The following is a 21,330-nucleotide window of genomic DNA, read 5'->3' as shown; positions in this document are numbered from 1 at the left end:
AAAAAATCTGGTTAAAGAAACAAAGTAACAATGTAGACTTTAAAAAGGCAACAATGTAAACTTTAAAGGTGACAATGTAAACTTTAAAATAAAACCAAAAAACTAAAAATCAAAAAAATTAAACCCGCCATTACAAAATTAAATGAAATTTAAAAATATGTTATGGGTAAAATTGACTTTATGCAACTAATTTCACAGCATTATCTGTATTGATTTTCTTAAAGAGAAGCAACTGTATCATAAACAACGTTTTACCTTGGAAACTTGACTATAAAAATTAGAGGCTTATGGTGTTTAGTTGGCAAAATACGACCAGGACTATTTCTGTCATGACAATTACCAAATTTTATTGGTAACTTTTATATGTCTCTGTAAATTCAAACAGCAACTCATGGGGAAGAGCAGGAAGAAAAAGAATGGATTGTAATTCCCATACCTCACTGCTTTAATTACTAGATTTGTGAGACACATGAGGGGAATTTCCTCTGGGAAGTAATACTTTAATAAAATCTCAAGACAGGAGATAGGAGGCTTCTTCATGGATGCACACATATATTTTTTAAAAGTGGTGTACAAGACTTTGGGTACTTCTTTTTAAAGTTATTTCCTTCACAGTGGCGCATGGAAATTTGTATTGAGCAAACAGTGCTTCAGAGTTCATTAATGGGTGGATACTTTTCAAGCCACTTCTTGGCCCTGGACCTGGACATCAACATGCCTGCTTTGTAGACTTTTCCTTTCCTTCATCAGGCTGTAGAGCTTTATCTGGTTCCTGTGGAGCCTACTGGATAACTTGAATGCATATAAACATATGAATAGGCATGAGATTTCAGAGATATCATGATTTACTAAATCATAATGATTAAATCTGCCCCCAAAATAAGTTCTTACAAAAGAAATTACTGTAATAGGTTTCTATGGATAGCTCACTTTTTTAAAGCAACTTCATCCACATAATTCCCCTTGTTTCAGGAGTCTGAGTTTCTGACTTTAATTCATTGCAAGCCAACAGCAACCGGGAAGTCCATGAAGTTACCATAGTAACTCAATGGACAAAGACTTAATTCCCTAGTTTATATAAGCCAGAACTCATATCCTGCAGACAGTAATGGTCTTAAATTATTTAGGTCTATAAAGTCAATGGATTATATATATTTAATAAATAAGTGTCAGTTCCTTAGTTAGTGAAAAATGGGCTTTGATTGCTCCATGCTGTCTCAAAAGTATTTGTATGTGGGATAGTAAGCCAGTCAAAAAGTCAAGTGGAATGAAAAGGAACAGAAACCAGGGTACAGTGAAAGTAGTTCTTTCCATTTTAAGAGAGGTTATGAGTTATGCTATTAACTTATTAAGTATTTATTTTGAAAAAATTCCTCAAACTGAGCTGTTAAGGTCCATAGATGCCACATGCATTTAACAGAAGGAGAGAATGACACACTTAGAATTTTGCAATCTAGTGAAAACCATGGTTTTGGAGTCAATTGTTGTTGTTCCCAGTTCACAAATATAATTTGCAGTAGCACTGCCGAGGTAACAACATGTGAAAGAGCAAATCTGAAGGAGAAGTCTGTTGGAAAATGTGTTATGAACCACATAATTTTGTCATGGGCAGCATGGTTTACTGAGAGACATGACATATTTTTGGATTAAGAGTGTGGCATAATCAACAGTTATTCTGGGTTGTGTCAAGATAGATGTGAAAAAGTAATAAAAAATAACTATGTATTTGCTTATTTCATACAATTTCCTGCTTCTCAGCTTCTTGATCACAATCTGAAAATCTTTTACCTAGAATTGATTTGAGATCACCCACTAACTGAGAACAAAAAGAATTTTCTTTTACTATCTGTTTAATTTTGCTCTCCTTCTCCACACCTTCTGCCTTATGCCACCTTTAGCAACTGGGTAGATTGAAATAATAAACCAGGCCTGCTGCATCGCAGCTTGCCTAAATAACCTTGGTAAATATAAATATAAATATAATAAACATTTTTTGTGAACATTGCACTAGTAAATGTATAGGGACATTTTAATCGTCAAATCCACCAATAACTTCAAATGTCTTAGAAAACAAATTCTGTTCAATTTAATTCCCTCAATTAATGAATTCTGTAGGTCTTTTTCATGAGATTCCTGAGTACATCAGTTATTTATCTTAGTCCTGCAAGTGCAAAAAGAACGACTCATGTGGGAATTGCCACTAGAGCTTTATTGTACTTTATGTTGCTTCTTTTAGTTCTTTTTTTTTTCCATTTTAATTCATATGCCAGCTTTCAATAGGATATTGAGCCTGAAAGTTTCCCCTGCATTTAATCTGAAGAGCAGACTGACATCTCTATTTCTTCCTAGGTGGGAGCTCATCATGCTATCAGCCTTTATCCTTGTATTTACATTTTGTGTCATTCCAACTATCGCCTATCATTCCAGTGGTTTGGGTCCTTTTACAGTTTCCTGCCCAGGACTTGTAAACAGTAGATAAATGGCATGAGAGGCAACAGGACATGAAAAACTATTCAGAAAAATAAAAAGAAGATTGTTAACTGTAACCAGAGGAAACAGGGACTAGTTTGATATGCCACTATCATAAATTTCTTTGTGGTTACATATGATAACAGAAGAGTTGGGGTTTTTTTGTGATTTTAGGTAAGCTTGCTTTGTTCAGGAAGTTCTCATGAGTCATGGGATACCACAGGCAGTTGCTTTAATGACAGGTTTCCTCTCATTTCCCTTTTCCAACCTCCGCTGCTATTCAGCACATTCTGAGTTTTTAGGGGTCTCTTACAGAAAACATCCTTTTTTATTAGAAAATGTCTTCTAATTCTGAACTTTCTACAGATATATATTTATATATATATATATATGTGTTTGGGTTTTCTTTTGGCTATGTGTTTTTAGTGTTTTTTTTTTCTCAAAGTCTATTGTGGGCCATATAAACTTTGTATTGTGCATGCCATAGCCTAGTTAGCCTTCCACTGTAAGCGCTAATTTTAATGAAATCATCTGTCCTCTGGACATTCAAAATTAGAAAACCACTCAGAAACCTAGTGTCTAATTCACTGCTTTCACAAAGGTCATCATATATGCCAGTGTAATGAATGGAGGGTATTTGCAAGATACAGATACATGCTTAATTTGGGTTGAAATTTGATAGTGCTTCAGAATTTCACTAAGGCTTTGTTTAAACAAAAATCAGGTTAAAGTATATAGACAACTGGCTGAAAATTCAAGTAGAGATAAACTGGGATTACTCCCTGGTCTTATGGTTCTGCTACAGAGAAACTTGTAAAAAAAAGAACAACAAAAATATTTTAGTCCTGAGTTCTTGGTGTTATTGCCAATGCCTGTCAGCTAGCAAAGTAAATTCTGCACATTTTCACTCTCATTTTCCTTCAAATTACTTTTGTGACCTCCTTACCCCTAACTGAAATATGACTCCAAATATACATCACTAATGCTGATTATGTTATTGTACTATTTCACCTTCGCTGTGCAGTATCAACAGAGCAGAAACAGGGACAGAGTATTGGCATGGTGCTATAGAATCTTAAACACAGCACAGAAATCCCCCTCTTTGGGAAGGGGCCAGGGCCATTATCCATGCTAAGAATGCCAGCATAGCAATGTGAAAACAAAACAAAAAATCCCCTCTGGATAGAAAGTGTCATTTTCCAAACAAATAAATACAAGTGTTTCAAGTTTTCTTAGTAGAACATTAAAATAAGCTCTACTCTGTAGAGTAATGAATAAATCTAGTGTGTTGATTCTGCTCATTGCTGAAACACTGTCAAGAAGGATTCGGTAAAACTAAAAGAAACAAATGTATGAAGCATTCACACACAACCTTCAAGAGAAAAGAGGTAATGTGCCAGCTAGAACAGGAAATAGATAAAGGATTTTAGAGCATCTGAATTTGTCTTTTGGGACATCTTGCCATTTCCTTCACTTGATATCCAATGAATTTTACAGAATGCAAACAGCAATATTTAAAATAAGCACATATGGAAGTACTACATCTTAAAATTGAAATATGCTTGAACAAAACGTCTTACTTTGAGAAAATGATTGAACTCTGAGCTATTTCAAAGTTGACAATTTCCAAATTAATCAAATTATCTGAAATGTTTCAATGGAATATCTTTGTGAAAGAGAATGAGAAACAAAAGTTATCTCATAAAATTCCAGTTCATATAAAGAGAAAAAGAGGGTCAACATTTTTATGTCTGGATCACACTACTTGCTTTTTTTCAAATGCTGATATCAAACTGGATGCTGAACTATTTGCAGCTAGGATCAAGTACAGACCAAGTAGGCTTTGTGAAAAGGCAACCTTAAAGTAAGATATGATCTATATTCTGGATTCTTGCAGTTCAGTCTATTTGGATTTATAATCTTTGTGGAAACAGTAACTGATTCAATACACAGGGCACATAATTCATCTGTAATGAAAGCACTTCACCTTGAAGAGCACTTCCACTGGGTCTCAGTAGAACATTGTTCTATACTGAGAGTTCAGTGGGGGAACTGTGCTTAATGGTAAATGAATTTTAAGAGTCCCCTTTTTATCCCCTCAGAGGACTACATTGCTCTTCTGCAATCCTCTTACAGAATAGTTTGCAGTTTATACCTTATAGTTTAACAGCTTTTTTCAGTAGTCTGCCTTTTCCCTCTTTTCTTACACCAGATACTTTTGCTGCCCCTGGTCAGCCCCTCTTGTTCTTTGAATGGAGAAATTGTATGTTGTGAGTTGAACAAAATATAAAAAAAATTAAAAAGATTTTTGATTTTCTTTTTTTTTTTGCCAGGTTATTTACTACTTATAAAATAGAAGAGAAAGTTTGAAGGAAGAAAATGCCTGATAAGGTAGGAGAGTGACCAGCATGCTTACAGCATATTTTATGGCTTCAGCTCCTTTGTAAAGATGGTTTCTTTTGAAGGCTAAGGTTAATCTCTTGTCACAGGACTTTTTCTTGTATAATGTTGAGTTTGTTGAGCATTTTAATACAAGTTCGAAGAACTACTTCCAGCATCACTACACATAAATCCAAATGCTCATTCCTCTTTAGAATACCTGTACAATATCACCAAAACTGTGGGATTTATTTCTGCTGAGGAAGCAGAGGGTTTAAAAGAACTGAGAGACAATTATTATTTCAAGATAATATAATATTTTATTATTTTAGCACATTTGCCTAACTAATATACAAATATCACAAAGATTGGCACAATATATATGCAAAATAGAAAGCACTTGGAGCATGATTCCTTTATCCATCTGATAACCAAGATCCTTCCTGACTTTTTCCTTATAGAAAGAGGTCGCCGACTAGATTGAGTTCAATGGAGTAAATTGAACTCTACAGGTTGTGCTTACTGCTGTCAGAAAGTGGGAAACTAATCTCAAACCATGGCAAAAAATACCCCTGCTGTAATTATAACCTGTTTTCTTTATCACAGATGTAGATATGGGAGAGTTAGAGTGCATTATGACTATTTAAAAACAAAACCTGAACATATAAACATCTATACAGAAATATTCTGTGTTTTAGAAATAGTTCAGATGTTCAAAGTATAAAATAGCTTCCAACACTAGAAGGGATGTTTTTTAACACACCATTAACATCACTGGTGGACTGTTTCTGTACATACAGGTTGTGGCCCTTAAATGACCACAACCAACTCCAATTTATGTTTGCAAACTAAGCAACTTATGTGATTTGATGAAATGTTATAAATGCTATCACACTGCTTATCTTTTATATATATGTAGCATTTTTTTTAATGGTAAATGGTGGTAAACTATTATTATATGTTGATAGCTAACTCGTTGGGTTGTCCTGAAGACCTAAAAAAATTGCTTTTGAGGTATACCCTCTAAAAATCTTTAAGTCCTTGTGTCTCCAGTGCCAGATACTTGAATTAATATTTTTTTAATGCAGAAAATTGTTTCAATGGTATTTTATGACCACTGTTTATAAATATCTTGGTGTTTAAAAATAAAACTTGTGGGTTTTGTATGTAGTTTAGCATCTTAGTTTTTCAAAACTTGTTTTCTTCAATTTCATTTCCTCTCTTGAGAGAGGGATGTGAGAATATAAAAACTTGATTTTTTATTTTTAACTTAGTTTTCACTAATTGTGAAGTAATTTCAAACCAATCTTTAACTAACTCTTAACCTCATGAAGCAACGCCACGCAAGACAGAGCAGGCTGTGACTGATAACCCCCCTGGGGTTTGTCAGCAGCGCAGCTGTGGGCTGAGTGCCTGAGCTTGGTGGTGTGACTGGCTGCAGGGCTGGGCTGGCTCAGCATCCCGGTTATTCCCTGTTATCTCCTTCCCCCAGCTCTGGGAGGCAGCAAGCCACCGGCAGCTGCTGAGGCTGTCACCCATGGTTCAGCCTCGCATCAAGCAATCGATGTGTCTGATGGGCAAATACCTTGCAGTGTCTTTTACACAGATGAACTTGCTGCCACTTGACAGAGTTCCAACCTTTTACACCTATTAAGGAAGGAAACAATAATGCTGTCCTCTTCTCTCCAGGGTTTTCTATATGCTGCCCCTGACTGTGTCCTAAATGAATCAAGAAATCAATTTACAGCCTCTCAGCCTCGGTTAAATCAAACTTATTCACAGTTTCTGCTGAGTAAAAAACATCCAATGCTTCTCCTCAGTACCCACTGTCATTTTAACAAGATCTGTCAGAGCTTTGGCCAAAGCTACACTGTCCAAAGTGTTTAATTTTGCTTCGTTTCTCCTCTTTTTAGCTTTCCTTGTTACCTTTTTACTATTTTATTACTTTACCTTTATTAGTATTATTTGTGTAAATTATTTCTACTCCTAGAATCATTGTCTGCTAAATACAGCTGCTAAATGAGGTATAAAATTAATTTTATCACCAGAAAAACAGAACATAATATGGAATAAAGTTCTTTTATTGAAAAATAGAGACTATGAGATGAAATATTACAGTGTTTATTGTGAACTTACAGATATTATAGGCCTGGTAATAACGTAAGAGCTTATCTAGTATTTTTCTTGCAAGTGAATGTTTACTCTTTACGGCATAGATAACATTTTTGCTTTTAATAATACAGAGCCTGAGGCTCCCATGTTTTCTTGAGATGACATTTATTAATTTAAGCACCTGAAAGTTAAAGATCTAGTATAATGTCCTATGCAGCCTCCCTAAATAGTCAATGGAAAGAGAAAGTATCTGTGCTTTACAGCATTGTAATAAAGGTAAGTAGCCTATGGAGTCTAAAACACCATCTTTCTGTTCAGTGAGAATCCTGTCAATTAACCTTAAGGTAATAAGTTACTTAAAGACATTTACAGGCAGGTCACATGTTCCTCTATTAGGAATTTTTTCATTTCAGTTAGCGAAAGATGATTCCGGTAAAGGAAATTAGACAAGAACAAAGATGTTTCACAGATTAATTCATTTAAAACAATGTTTAAAATTCTTAACAAGCATGCTATTTATCTTCTTGGTACAAACTACTTTGAATTACAATATAAGCCCTTTTTTTTTTAAACAATTTATTTCTAGATTGAACAAAAGGAATGATGTTATCCAAAAGAGTTGACATTTTGTCCTTTGTTCCAGTATATTATTAAAAAAAAGACAAAAAACTTCAGAAAACTTTTTCTCACACATTTTTAATCCCTACTTAATACAGCTGATTGCCAGAATGCTTTTTCTCCATGTGATTATTAAGATTTATGATCAATATGATCACAATATCATAGTATTTTGGTATCATACTAACATATATAAATCCTAACCACTATGCCATGTAGAAAGGAAAAAAAACCCTTTCTTTTGGATATGCACATACATCAAAGCAAAATGAAATTTTATTACCTCCCTTTATAGTTTTCTGTGATTTTGTCACACATGCATTAAAATTCATTTTTCATGCATTAGAGGTAAATACGATTTCAGTCTTTTACTGACATTAATTCATTCTCCAATAGGTTCTGCTATATCAGCCTGTAGGATCACCTTATTTCCCTGGTTTAGGTATAGTGAACATTCTCCAACATAGCCAGACAAAAAAAAAAGAAAGCCTACAGGCAACAATTATGAATTCTTAGAAATCTAAAGTTGCTGCCAGTGAAAGGCCGCTGAAATTGTTCCAAACAGAGTTTATCTTCAGATATCCTACTGAAATACTGTACTTTTTACTCTCTCTGACATATATGATTAGTAATACTCAGGAATACACTCTATCATTTTTATGATGCAACAGTTTTGCTGTGCTGTCTAGTTTTCATTTGAAGCAAAATGGGCTGAATCAGATTGTAGCAGCTCAGACTTAAGCAGTATGTCTCCACTTGGAAATCAGCTATTATTCTGAAGAGGCTATCTATCAGAAGAAAAAAAAAAAAAAAAGAAAAGAAAAGAAAAGAATAAACAGGCAAACTACACAACAAAAACCCAGCAGAGGAAAAAGCAAAAATCCATAATTTATGGCAACTTAACAGTTATTCACATCTGTGAATTATTCACTTTTGCAGTTTGTATAATAAAGATGGCAAATGTGAATATAAATTTATATTTCAGAGTTTCTTTGAATGTTTCATGCATGCAACAATACCATGCTTGTAGACACTACATTTGGGAGTAAGTTCTTGCTTTAAATTTTCTTCTCCTTTGAGAGAATCATTTTATTTTGGGGAAATAAGCAATATTATCTATTGAAACTAACTTCTTTTTTTAAAATATGTAATTATTTGGGGGGGTTAGGTTAATAATTCTTAGGTTTGCTCTGTAAGGGCTTGCTGTAATAGAAATCTTTTTTTCTTTGTTGGTGCTGGGTTGCTAAGAGACCTCAGTGACATGTCTGGGTCCTTCAGATGGTAGTGGTGGAACTAACTAGCTCTGCCCATCAAACGGGGATGCTTCATGATCCAGTCTTGGGTTGTCACCTGAGGGTGGCTCAGGCTCCCACTGTAAGCAGTTTACGGTACTGCTGAGCAGGAGCCGGCAGCAGAGGAGGAAAGCTCTGAAAATCCCAATCACAGCCACAGTCGTGGGCTGGTGCAGAGTGCTGAGTATTTGAATGGGGAATCCCAGTCAGATATCCACCTGTGAACCAGTAGTGGATGGGGCTGGGGTTGCTCAGAGAGGTGCATGGGGGAGGGACCACACAGTATGTGAGGAGAGAAACTCTTTGTGTGTGGAAGGACTCTTAAGAGGGAGTCAGAGAGACCCATCCAATGCTGTGCACCATGTGGTGGAGACTGCTCTATCGACCTGCCTGAACTTCTTCCTGGAGGGTACCATCACTGCCACTGCCACAGGCTGCAGTAACTTAGGTAACTTAGCCATTCAGGTAACTTAGCCCATTTATTCTCCACGCTGTCAAATTGACTTTAAGCTGTGACAGTCTTTGAGTCTAGGCTCTGTTTTCCTGTAATCTTTAAGTGGAAAAAAAATTTTCATAATATGCTCGCTTAACAAAATAGCTGAGATAAAGAATTGAGTAGAAGAAAATTATACGTGAGGCACCAGAAAATGAGTCTAATTTTGTAACATTTGCACACTCCTGAAAGAGTGCATATGAAAAGCTGAGCAATCATCACAGTTTATCTCTATATGACATTTACAAATGCTATTTATACATTTTCTGGGTCAGTCTTTTATGAAAATATCCATGTATGCCAGCTATCTAATGACCTGGCATTTGAAACCAATTCAATTTATATGTTAAATTTGATGTTAGGGGAAAACCAATACACTTACCACATTTTCGTTCTGTAAATCTAGTTGTCGTCTTAATTTGTCTGGAAACATCTTTTTATTTTCCAGGGGTATCTCATGGGATATAAAGTAGCATAAATCATTCTAGCTCATCTACCACTGGGAATTACTGTTAAGGGTAAATTTTGGCCTAGTCAATATATATCACAGTGGTACATAAAAACAGCACCAGCAATGCCCTTAATTTTCTCCAACAACTATCTGCCTCATACAGAGAAAGACAGAGTAAGAAATCAGCTCTACGAAGTTGAACTGGGCAGTAATTGAAAGGAGCACTGTTTTCTAATTTGAGAGCAAAGATGGAAGGTTTATAGTTTGCTTAATGTTGGCACACGCCCTCCTTTCTGTTCTATCCCTGAAGTTTTCTGCAGGCTCCGTTAGATGCTGAAGAGCCTGGGAAGGATATCATGAGTGTGAAAAATTGTCATGGCTCATGGACCCTTGGACAATGATCTCTTTTTGTGTTTTTCACCTAAAGTATGAAATAGAAGGAATTCACTCCAGTTAGAGAAAAAAAATCTCATTTCATATTGCTTCAAATGTCATGGATAAGTCAAAAGGGAAAGCAAATTTAGGACTGCTCCTAACTTTTGTTTATTTCCATCTTCTCAAGAATACATGACAATGTATCAAGGCACTAGGGAGCTTCTCAACCAGTTTGCATGTAGGTGTTGATGCCAACATGTAACGCAGAGCATGGGTTTGTGTAACAGCATGTGTGCTGTATGTCCATTTTCAGTGAATGTCTAAAAAAGATGCAGAAAATATTTAGAATATTTTGGATTATATAAATTCTTACAAGCTGCTGTGTTATGATTTTGTTTATGAAGTTTGTTGGCAGATTTCTTGAAATCTTCAGAGTGCTTCAAATCATCCAGAAATCACAGATTAATGATTTAACAAGGAGTCACATCTGTTTTGGTTTTGTATCTTGTGTTTAGTATTACCCAGAAAGTGGGCATGATTCCTAGGAAGTGAGCTCTGTTCACTTGTGACAGCATCCAGTGAACCACAATCTCTTTGCAAAGCAAGATCAGATACAGATCTTTGTTCCCTCTCCTAATAAATTCTGCTTGGGATGTATAGATACCATTTAACAATTTAAATTTTTAAAGAGATGTTAAATAACAGCTTTCTTTGCAAAGATTTTTGATCCTCTTTTTTTCTCTAAACAGTTTTGACAGATTGCATTATCCCACCTCAGCTTGTGAATCACAGGAGCTTGATATTTCCCACATACTCTAGATATCCTATTCACCATTCTGAAAAGGTTCTCTACAGGGAAAGGAGTGTGTAACCACAGTGTCTTTACGATTTGACAAGCATTGTCTCTTTAAATCCCTTTTAATTTTTGTAATCTTTCTAGTTAATGAAAACGCATCATTTTGACTACACCATCCGAATGCTAACAGTGAAAAACCTCAAACCTTCTTTATGCTGCATGACAAGGAGGGCAGAGCATTTGAAATATTTGAAATAATTTCTATTATTGCTTAATATACTTGGAAACCCAGTCTTAAACAGAAAATTTATAAGCAAAATAAAACTTCAAGAACTTTAATTTTCTCTTTTATTTAGCACTGTCTAAAAGATCTGTAAAATACTGAGAAATTTTGCAGCCATATTTTATACTGATTAGGTTTTAATCACGTTAAAGACTTAACAATAGTATTCAGTCACACTTAATTCTGTTATTCTTTTGTTACTTATATTTTATCATTTACTCTACTCAGATGTGTTTTGACTTCCAGTGTGTCGAAATTATGTGTAAAAAGTAAAATGTTAAATGACATCTTACACTTCCTCTAATGTTTAGTTAACAATTTTGCAACTGCTGTCACTCCCTAGTTATAAAAATATATATATGCAGTGTCAATGCAAAAAAGAGTTTGCCCTCCACAAATTTAAAATTGCATCAGAACATACGTGTTAGAATTCTCCCTCAAGATAATCTTAGCAATCCTCAGGTATTGTATTTTTAGTTCCAGTACTGTATTTGCAAATACAAAATCTTTTACTGAGGTTTTACTTTCTTTTTTTTCTGCTTTTATCCTAATTAAATATCCCTTTTTCCATAATTATGTTGTCTCAAAAGGAGTTTGCTTTAATAGTTAGGTCAGTGGCCTGAGAATGAAAGATTCTAATTTAATACCACCTTCCATCGGCAAGGTCTTCGCTATGTTTGTGTCCCTAATAGAAAGCCTGGGAGAAATGTTCTTTTGCAAACATCGTTAACAGTTACATCTTGTTAGCAGCAGCAACTGCAATTTCTTTTGTGCTGCAGGCAATGCACATGCAGAGAAGAGACCTTGATGTCTGTACCCAAAGCAGAATTATGTTCCCAGGTCTGTCCCGTGTGGTCTTCATCCACACCAACTTCCTCTCTAATGGATGTGTACTTTGTCTGCTTAGCAGGATCTGGAATGAATCCAGGATAACCAGGATAGCTGAGGCTACCATAGACATTCTCTGGCCCTTTGATTCATCCATTTTCAGAAACAAATATTTTGTTGGATAAAAAAATCAAAGGACAGATAAGAAAGACGTGTTACACCTCACTCCCTTTAGCATCGAAGGGGTTGGAACATAGTTGAAATAGGAAAAGGTTTAGGAACTGTGGTGGAACTTATCTCTACTGCCTGTGATAGAAATCAAAACTTTCTATGACTTACAAAGTGAAAGGAAGACAATGGTTTTCACCTGAAAAGGATCTAATACTTTAATTCAGTATTATCTATTGTATTGTTAGATCTGTTGGCACAATTACTTTATAAATTAAACTGATTTAAGAAATAGCCAAATCTTTCTGATTAAACTAAACAAGAAGATCCCAAGTATATTTTTAGAGAACATGGTGCAAAGAATACACAATGGAAATTTCACCCAAAAGAATTATAAAGTATCAAAGCAAATAAACCAAAGAGTAATGATGAAAAGCAACAATAGCTTAAACCATAAACATCATTAAAATATGCCTGTATAGCATATCATATATTGTTTTCATATATCGTTTTAAAATTCTGCTGATATTGTCTGAAAATTACTTCATATCAGTAATTGGAAAAGCTTCTGACACATGAAAGAAGTATATTGACTTCATTTTTAAGATATTATACATTTTTCGGTTTTGAATGGAAAGTGTGCATTATAATTTCATAAATTACCTTTTACTTTTACCTAGGTAAAAGTAGTTACATTTTGCTTCTAAAAATGTGTGGCTTTCCATAGTAGATTTGTGACTTTGTTCTTTAATTTTAAGCTACTTCTCTTAGAGTATTTTGCGAACAAGGCCCTCTTTCATCCTCTCTCCACTACCTAAAAATAATTCCAAGAATGGATTTTCGTTGTCTAGCTCTTTCACTGATGCATTTTTTATTCTGTAAAAATGCAGAAAGTCTGAACTCCCGTCACAGCCCTATATTCATTTTATGTAAGTGCTTGGTTCAACACTTCCAACAGAAAAATGCTGAACATTGAAATGTATTGTTATAACTCCTAAAACTGAGTCCACAGATCAATTTTTGCACCTTAGTGCAAATTTATCCAGGTATAAAATAAAAGTAGTTTATCTGGAGTGCTTTTGCAACCACAACTGATTCTAAATAACAATCTATTAAAAAATAATGTTATAAGCCAAAAGCTGGGTAATTCCCACCAGTTTCATAGCAAAATATTTTGTAGAAATGAGCAAAATGACAGACACTCAGTATTTTAATAACAAATCAGCAGCTATTAAATATCTCTGGGCTATATTCTACTGGTTGTTTCTTGGCTACAGTCTATTTGAAGAGTCTGAGCTATAAAAATAAATTGTAGCTACCTCCAGTAGAAGCATTACAAAAGAAACATGCAATGCAAATATTTTGCCAGTGTATGTACTGCACAGTTCTTTGAAAATCTCATTTATTAACAAATTGCTGTTTAACACTCGAGATCTGACAAAAGTAGAGGCACACATTTTCTGTGGTATGACAGACTTTGCAGTTGCTAGGTGGGGGATTATAAAGAGAAATGGGAACAGAAATGTCAGTGAAATTAAGGAAAAAAATATATTATTTCTGTTACATCAGAGTGAAGAGTATCAAGAAGGGAGTATTTCCCACTGTTCCTTTAAAGCAAGAGACTTTTCACGCTTCTCGATGTCACCCTCAGAAATTGTAAGCACACTTTCGTGACAATCACTCACCTGAGTGCAGTTGAAGTAATCACAAGCACTCTGTCAGAGCTGGGGGTCTTGCAAAAATGGATTGATAATCAGCATGAAAATTTTAGTGTGCAAGTCGAACACAAAACAAGCATAGTGAGTATTTCCTCTGTTAAATCCAACTTAGAAGTTTGGAATTTCACAGATATAGAATTAGACAGTGGACTCTGAAAAAACAACAAAGGCAGATTTCTCTTTCTAGAGGTTTTGAGTGGCTTCTGGGTTTGTCTTTGCCTTTTGTGGCTTTTGTACTGGAGGCACCCAGGTAAGTGTTTTAAGTTTGATTTTAGAATACAAAAAATAAAAATAAATATAGAGAGAAATATCTTACCTGTGTAACTTCAGGGCCTTCTAGGTATAAAGGAATGGATATTACAAAAGTTGCGTGAAACATGGGATGCAGAGAAGTAAGCAGTTCTGTTTTACTTCACAGATCCTCAGAAAGCTCTAGGAGTTACAGCTTCCTGCCAGTATAAGTCACTTGTGCTTTTACTTTTGAAAACTCACAGTATGACACTGCTTACTGCATGCTATTTTGGGTGCCCTGAGTAAAACTATGAACACAGGCACTTTTGTGCAAAACATCATAAGGCCTCTCTGATGTTCATTCAGAGTTCAGAATTAAAATGCAGAAGGCTCTAGCAAGCAAAATACAAGCTGATTTTCTTCTTCCTAGTGGAAAAATAAAGTACTCCCTGGCAAGTAACCAGGGTGGTGGGAAGGTAATTCATTTTGTGTGAGAGCATTTTGCAAGTGAAAGGGATATGCCCTCTGTTTAGAGTTTAGTCAGGGAAAAAAGTGGCCAGTTTAGAGTAGTCACAAAAGTTAGTCAAAAAAGAGAGTTTCTATAGTCTGGGTTTTGCCCTCTGGTCATTTTTTCCCCCACCAAATAATTTGGTTTAAAAAATAATAAAATCTTCACTCTGAGAAAAAAACACATGCCCAAGATATTGGTTTATTTTCCTGCGTATTTTTAAAGGCACTAAATAAATGCATTTTCTTTTCTTATAATTCCTTGTGAAAATTGAATTTTATCTACTAAAATATAGGGGTTTTATAGTCAAGTGAAAAATGTAATAAAAATAATACAATTTAAAATACCCCACAAAAACCCCATAAAAATATTGTGGAATAATTAGGCAACAGGTTATAATTTTTCATAGAAATCAGATTTCTCTTAAGTGAATTTAGGAAATTTTGAGCAATAATTCAAATATTCATTATGCTTTTATAAAAAAATGAGGCTATTTGGTGAAGAAACAAGAACTGTGTGTTGCAGTAACACTTCAGTAATTATTATGGGAGACATATTTATGGTGGTATAATTTAGAGCCTAGTACCACATCAATTATAGCTCCAGGCCAAGAAGATATCTGAGAAGTCCTAAATGGAAAAAACCAAACATTACATTTTGTCAGACATAATATATCCTGTTAACTATAGAACAAAAACTAAAAAAACCCTCCAAGCAACCTATCTCAAGAAAAGTTCTCTCTCCCTTTTTCTTCTTCCTCATCCAGTCTCAGAAAATTTAACAACTGTTTCTATGTGGAAATGTAAAACTTCTTGGCTGTACTTCTGTCACATATATTGTACCTTTTTTTTTTTTTTAAATAAATTACGGCCAGCTATGCAGATCTTAGTAAGATATCCAGGAATTTCATGGGCAGAGCACAAGAAATGGCAAATGAGGAAAGGTTACTCTTTAGCATGGATAATGCTGTAAACCAGCACGATTGGACCATGGTCTGCAAAGGGAACAGTTCTGGTTGATGAAGATGTGAAGTCTGGTGCCTTGGCTAATACTGAATCACTGTTTACTGTATTTACATCTAGATGTCAAGGTCAAATTAACTGCTCCCAAATAAACACAAACCCCCCTAATATCACAGGCTTTAAAACTTGAGTTGAATGGGCTTGAAGTAACACAGGAAAACTGTCCACCCATCATGTCCATCTTGACAGAGTCAGAAAGACTTGTTCTCTGTAAGAAAGTACAGTGTAAATTATCTGTGCAGCTGGATTTTTGTAAGATTATTCAGAATTACTTGTGAGTCTTTTGAGGATGATCTCATGAAAACTTCTTGAGGATTATCTCATCCTAATGACTTCAGTTTAGTCGTTTAGTAACATAGTTTCTGTATCAGGCTGGAAATTAATACAATTTATCAAGTAATATACACTTTTAGCTTTAAGTAGATAGATCAGTTAAGATTTTTTTTTCTCAAATAAAAGCTTTATTACACAGCTTAAGGTTCTTTGACAATACTGTGTTCTTAATACACATTATTTAATTATTTATGAAATTATATATGTGAAAAACAAGCTGACATTTATTTCTGCTGCTCTTACCTCAAGCATTTTTTGCCTGTTCTAGACAAAACTTAATTTGTCTAAATCTTGACATTAGATTTGAGCAAGGGAATTAACATGAACTAAGATCACATTTTCATATCTTCTACACATTTTATCATGCTTGGGTTTTTGTTTGCTTTTTTGTTTGATTGTTTTAAGAAACAGGAATGTTTGGTGAGAGCTGCTAGTCAGTTAAGAATGGTGACATCTTACTGTTGATTCATGGTCTGACATCGGCTGTGTACAGGGTGAGGTATAGCTGGTGCAAACCAGAAAAATGTGAAGGGGAGAAGGATGCTCTCCTAAGATCTGTGGAAACTGAAGAAGTGTAATTGGAATTCAGAGATATGTTACAACTTACCACCCAGAAGAACAGCTTTTTTATGAACTATGCTTCTCACTGACTTTCTACCAATAAAGAAGAGGTGACATTTCATTCACCAAGGCAGAATTAACTAGACATAGATGTAAGAAAAGGGCAAAACCATTGCTGACAGTTGGAAAACACAATATTCTCATTTACTGAGAATGCTGGATCCTGTCACAGGACGTAATCTAAGTAAGATGTGCCATGTGAAGCAAACATAAATGAACACTAGAAAGCAAAAAAAAAATAGAAGTTTCTTGGAAATGCTTGTTGAAGAACTGATTAGTAGAACTGACCATAACAATGGCCAGGTTTTTGACAAGGTGAAGATAGCATGGAAGGAAAGCTATAGCTATAGCTAAGCTATAGCTATAAGGAAAAACCCCAAAACTAGTTGTATAGTCTGCCCCTTAAAAAAGAAGTCAAATAATTCACACAATTATGAGAAAAAGTTTCTCAACTCGGAAGAGAACACATTCCTAATACAGTGTTCTCATGAGATAAACAATCTCCGCTTCTCTTTGTGTAGGCACCTGTTAATGGCCAGCAGACTTTACAATATTAACATTGAAAGGAAATAATTTGGACTGCTACCTATGGAGGAAAGCTTTTACCCTGTTAGCTCTTTCCTGATCTCACAGACCATGATATTTCCCACTGAGGGGGCCCTCAGTGATATGGGAGAGTTCAGCAGAATAACTCTACTCATCCCCTGAGCAAAACCTTCCAGGAGGTTTGGAAGAGTTGAGTGAACTTTTTTTTTTTTACCAAAATAAATAAATAAATGTGTTGTTATATAGGCAATGGGAAATAAAAAATCCAGTTAAACTGTTTAGAGTATTTTCTGTCTCTGTTGTAATTAAAAATAGGAATTCTATCCATCTATAATCTTGAGCTTGAATTAGGTGTTTGCTTAGAGGTAAGTGCATGATAATAAATTTGGAATTAAAATGTCTATATAATTTAAAACTTGGTTACTGATCAGCCAACTAAAACAGGATATTTATTAATTTCTTTTAAAGGTAAATTTCTGTTCAAATATAGTGATATGGATATATCTGTACATGCTATCATGCTATGTACATGACTTAAAGAAAGACAGTCCTAAGAATTCAGTTGGGTAGTTATCTTTATTTCCCTTTTTTTAAGGAAAATATATTCCATTTTCCAGCAACTGAATAAAAAATAAACATGGGAAAACCCAAGAGAATTATTTGGTTTTTAAAAAATTAAAGAAAATTGTAAAAAAATTTTAAAGGGGTCATTTTTCATTCAAGAAGATGCAATCTTTGACATTTGCCTTGTTGGACTGATCTCATAAGATTTCACTCTCTTGGGTTCACTCAGTGATCTGATATCAGAGCAAGTTGAATTTACTCAGTTAAGGACAGGAAGTGTTGGGGAGGAGAGAAACAGAACCCATGATTTCAAGGGGGGTGATTCTCCCATATTATGTCTGCCCAAATCATGGCTCTTTTGTTTGGAATTTGCACTTGGAATTTTCATCAAGCTAAGCAGAATTACTCCAGGCTGGGTAAATAGCCAGCACAACACTGCTGGAAGGTGAAAGTGCTGTGAAAATAAAAGGAGTCTCATTGCTCACAACAGCAGTGAAGCCATTCATAATATCTGTATCTCTGGAGACTCAATACTGAATCTGTGGGAGTTATTCTATTTGTTTTGTTTCCTTTTGTTTTGTTTTGTTATTGTTGGGATCTTTGGCATTTCTAGACAGACTTATTAACAGGGATTCTGATATGCAGTTTTTCCTAAAGCTAGTCTTACTTATAACCACTTAAGGGAGGTATAGCTTCAAGAGGAGCCAAGTGGAAATGAGACAAAAGAGAAGTGAGGCCTAGAGGGCTTCATAGGCTGAAATGCAGTAACATTCTTTTTCATTCCCGAGCAGTATCTTGTCACTATACAAAAAAAAATATATACAATGCTGAATGTAAGAATGGCTTTTTTTTAAATGCATCTTTTTTTTCCCTTCCTTTCATCTTTAATAATTTTGCAACTAGAATTCTATTTCCACTAAAATATCTTATAAGTCTGTCATAGGTTAGCAAGCATAGTCCCGGAAGGGATGTCCTTGCTAAGGGGTGCTTACAGTTTCCTCTGGGAACTGATAGAACCTATCAACTGGCCAGTTTGAATATGGACAATTCTCTAAGCCACTTAAAGTTGTGATCACCTCTGTGATCCACATTTAAGAATAGGCAAACTCCCCCCCAAGCTCTCTCTCGTTTCCGGCGCTGGGACAGGTGGCTGCGGGCCCCGTGTGGGGGCCAGCGGGCCCGGCCCAGGCCCTGCTTGGGCCAGGCCAGGCCAGGACACGGCCATCCTGGAGCCGATGGATCTGTTCCAGCCATGGAACCCCCCCCACTGCCTTGCCGTGGGCAGCCGGAGCGGCTTGGCTCTCCCCCCCCTCCACTGCGATAAGAAACATTCAACATTCCAGCTGCAAAGCTGCAAGGCCGAGGTGAGAGTAACCCTTTTACTGCTGTGAAGAGCTGAAAACCTGAGGGAAGAGAGAGAGGAGATGCTTAAAGATGAAATTCTGTTGTGAAGCTATGATATATCAGAGTACCCCGTTGTAATTTCATGAAGATATGGGGGGTGGAGTGTTCAACTCGTGAGCAAAAGCACCTGCGCTGAGATAGGCAGATGCTGACGCAGCTGTAATTTCATGAGAAGTTTGGACAGGGAGAGATGGACCAGATGAGGACTTTTGCTCCAAACAGGAAAGGAGAAAACCTCAGTCCCTAGAGATGCTCCCAGAGATAGTCCTAACGATGAAGTTGATGAAGACCCTTTGCTCCCAGGGAAGGAGAAGGGCCTCTGTTTTTGTTTCGGAACGGCTCAACCTTAAAATTGTACCCCAAAAAACTTCAAGAGTGGACCCTCGAAAGCAGTTGCGGGAAAAGCTGCAAGTCGGGGGAAGGGACTCACATGCAGGCAGAGAGACTCCTCTTCCTAAATGGACTGAACAATATTTGGAAGTGGGCGGCTGTCTCGTTGTGATAATGTTTTCATAGCATGAGCAAGAAGAGACTTCTCTTTCTAAATGGACTGGACAAGGTTATTATGGAAGTGGTAAACAGACTGAACATCTTAAGGGTTGTCTTTTTACATTGTCAGTGGGAGAAGGGAGGAAGGTGGGGGGAGGAGGAGAGTTCTGAAGGTATGGTATAATTTTTTTTCCCTCTTTTAGGTCTGCTAATAAACTTCTTTATACTCTTTCAAGTTTGGTGCCTGCTTTGCTTTTCTCCTAATTCTTATCTCACAGAAGATAAACAGTAATGAGTATTTTGGACCAAACCACTACACAGTCACAGCTTCCAGAAGAGAAGATAGAAGCTAAGCATGAGTCACTGCAAATATAAAAATACATGGATTAATCTACAATACTAATGAGAGTCTTTTTCATTGAATTATCTAGAATCAGTTTAAAAATAATTTTGTGTCTTTTTTTATATTATTTAATGATAATAATGTGTGGGTTTTTTGCTTTCTATGTAATGACTTTTTTTCCAGGGGGGAAAAAAGTTTAATGAATTGCAACAAAATATAATTACTTAAGTGTGTATTTAGTGGCTTGTGTGAAAAGTCTGTGGAAATGGTGCATGACCATTCATTAAAATAATCTGAATATCTCACAGTAATCAGACCTTTCCAAAGATGTTTCCTTTCTCTTTTACTTTTCTTTCCCCTTTTCTTTTCTCAGTGAATACTGTTGTGATAGAATACACCGTGTTTGGCAAATAATATGCAGACACCCGATTGTCTTTTCCTCCTCTGTTTCTATTCCCATCACAAGACAGAATCAAATAAGAATGAATTCAGAGCAGGAAAATCTTTGAGATGATCCCCTGAAGGAATGGAGTTCTCTTATTGTCTTACTATTTAACAGTGTTTAGATATAAATTGAATGAAATAGGGGATGTCATCTCATCTCTATCTTTAGCCTGAGGTCTCATGCTGATGATCAGATCCTAAGAGCCTGAATTGGGCTGGTGTCTGTAAGTAACTAGTTCATATTCTCCCACCTGTCTCCTGCAGAGAGGACAGTGCCTGTCATGAGATACAGATCATATGTAGTGCAAATCAGAATTCAGTTGTGAATAATAAAATATGTTGAAGAATAACAAGACATATTTTTTCCATTTCTTTACATAACCCTCATACACTCTTTCACATACGTGATCAGTCACCTACAAATGTTAGAGCTTTTCTACTTCTATGTAAGTAGCAGTATAAGTCTTAGCACACCCATTTACATGTAGAAAACTTTAAGCATGAACACAGAAGAAATATTAGAAATATCAAATGTATGTTTATGGAGAAAATATGTAACTATAACTGTGTCTGATCAGCCCAGTATCCTGCTGCACTGTAATGTCCCAGTTTAAAAGTAAGTGCAGAAATTAGTACAAGAACTGGAATAGAGGCTACAAGTCTGGGACATTTATAAAACAGACACTTATGTACAAATTTCAGTGGCAGAAAAGTAACCGTTGGATTAGTTCAGCAAAACTAAATTCAATATTCCAATTTCAGAAATGTCAATGTGTTTTGTTTTGCTTTGATTAATCCTCATGACATTTCAATTCCCAAAAAGGAATGAAATCAAACAAAGAA

At 35.6% G+C, this 21,330-nt stretch overlaps 1 protein-coding gene across 6 annotated transcripts in view; it reads right to left on the bottom strand.

The window, feature by feature from the left end:
- CDH19 (cadherin 19) overlaps positions 1 to 21,330 on the bottom strand; it is a 116,214-nt gene that overhangs the window by 54,099 nt on the left and 40,785 nt on the right. Inside the window, exon 1 of one of the 6 annotated variants that reach the window (XM_048289416.1) lies at positions 14,299 to 14,436. The exons of the other annotated variants lie outside the window; for them this stretch is intronic. The gene's annotated coding sequence lies outside the window, so the exon portion shown is untranslated. Of the gene's footprint in view, positions 1 to 14,298; positions 14,437 to 21,330 lie in introns of those variants that run through there. 6 annotated transcript variants of the gene reach the window in all.

This window comes from Corvus hawaiiensis, chromosome 30 (assembly GCF_020740725.1).
Source record: "Corvus hawaiiensis isolate bCorHaw1 chromosome 30, bCorHaw1.pri.cur, whole genome shotgun sequence".
Classification (NCBI taxonomy): domain Eukaryota; kingdom Metazoa; phylum Chordata; class Aves; order Passeriformes; family Corvidae; genus Corvus; species Corvus hawaiiensis.
This window is presented reverse-complemented; position numbering and strand designations above follow the sequence as displayed.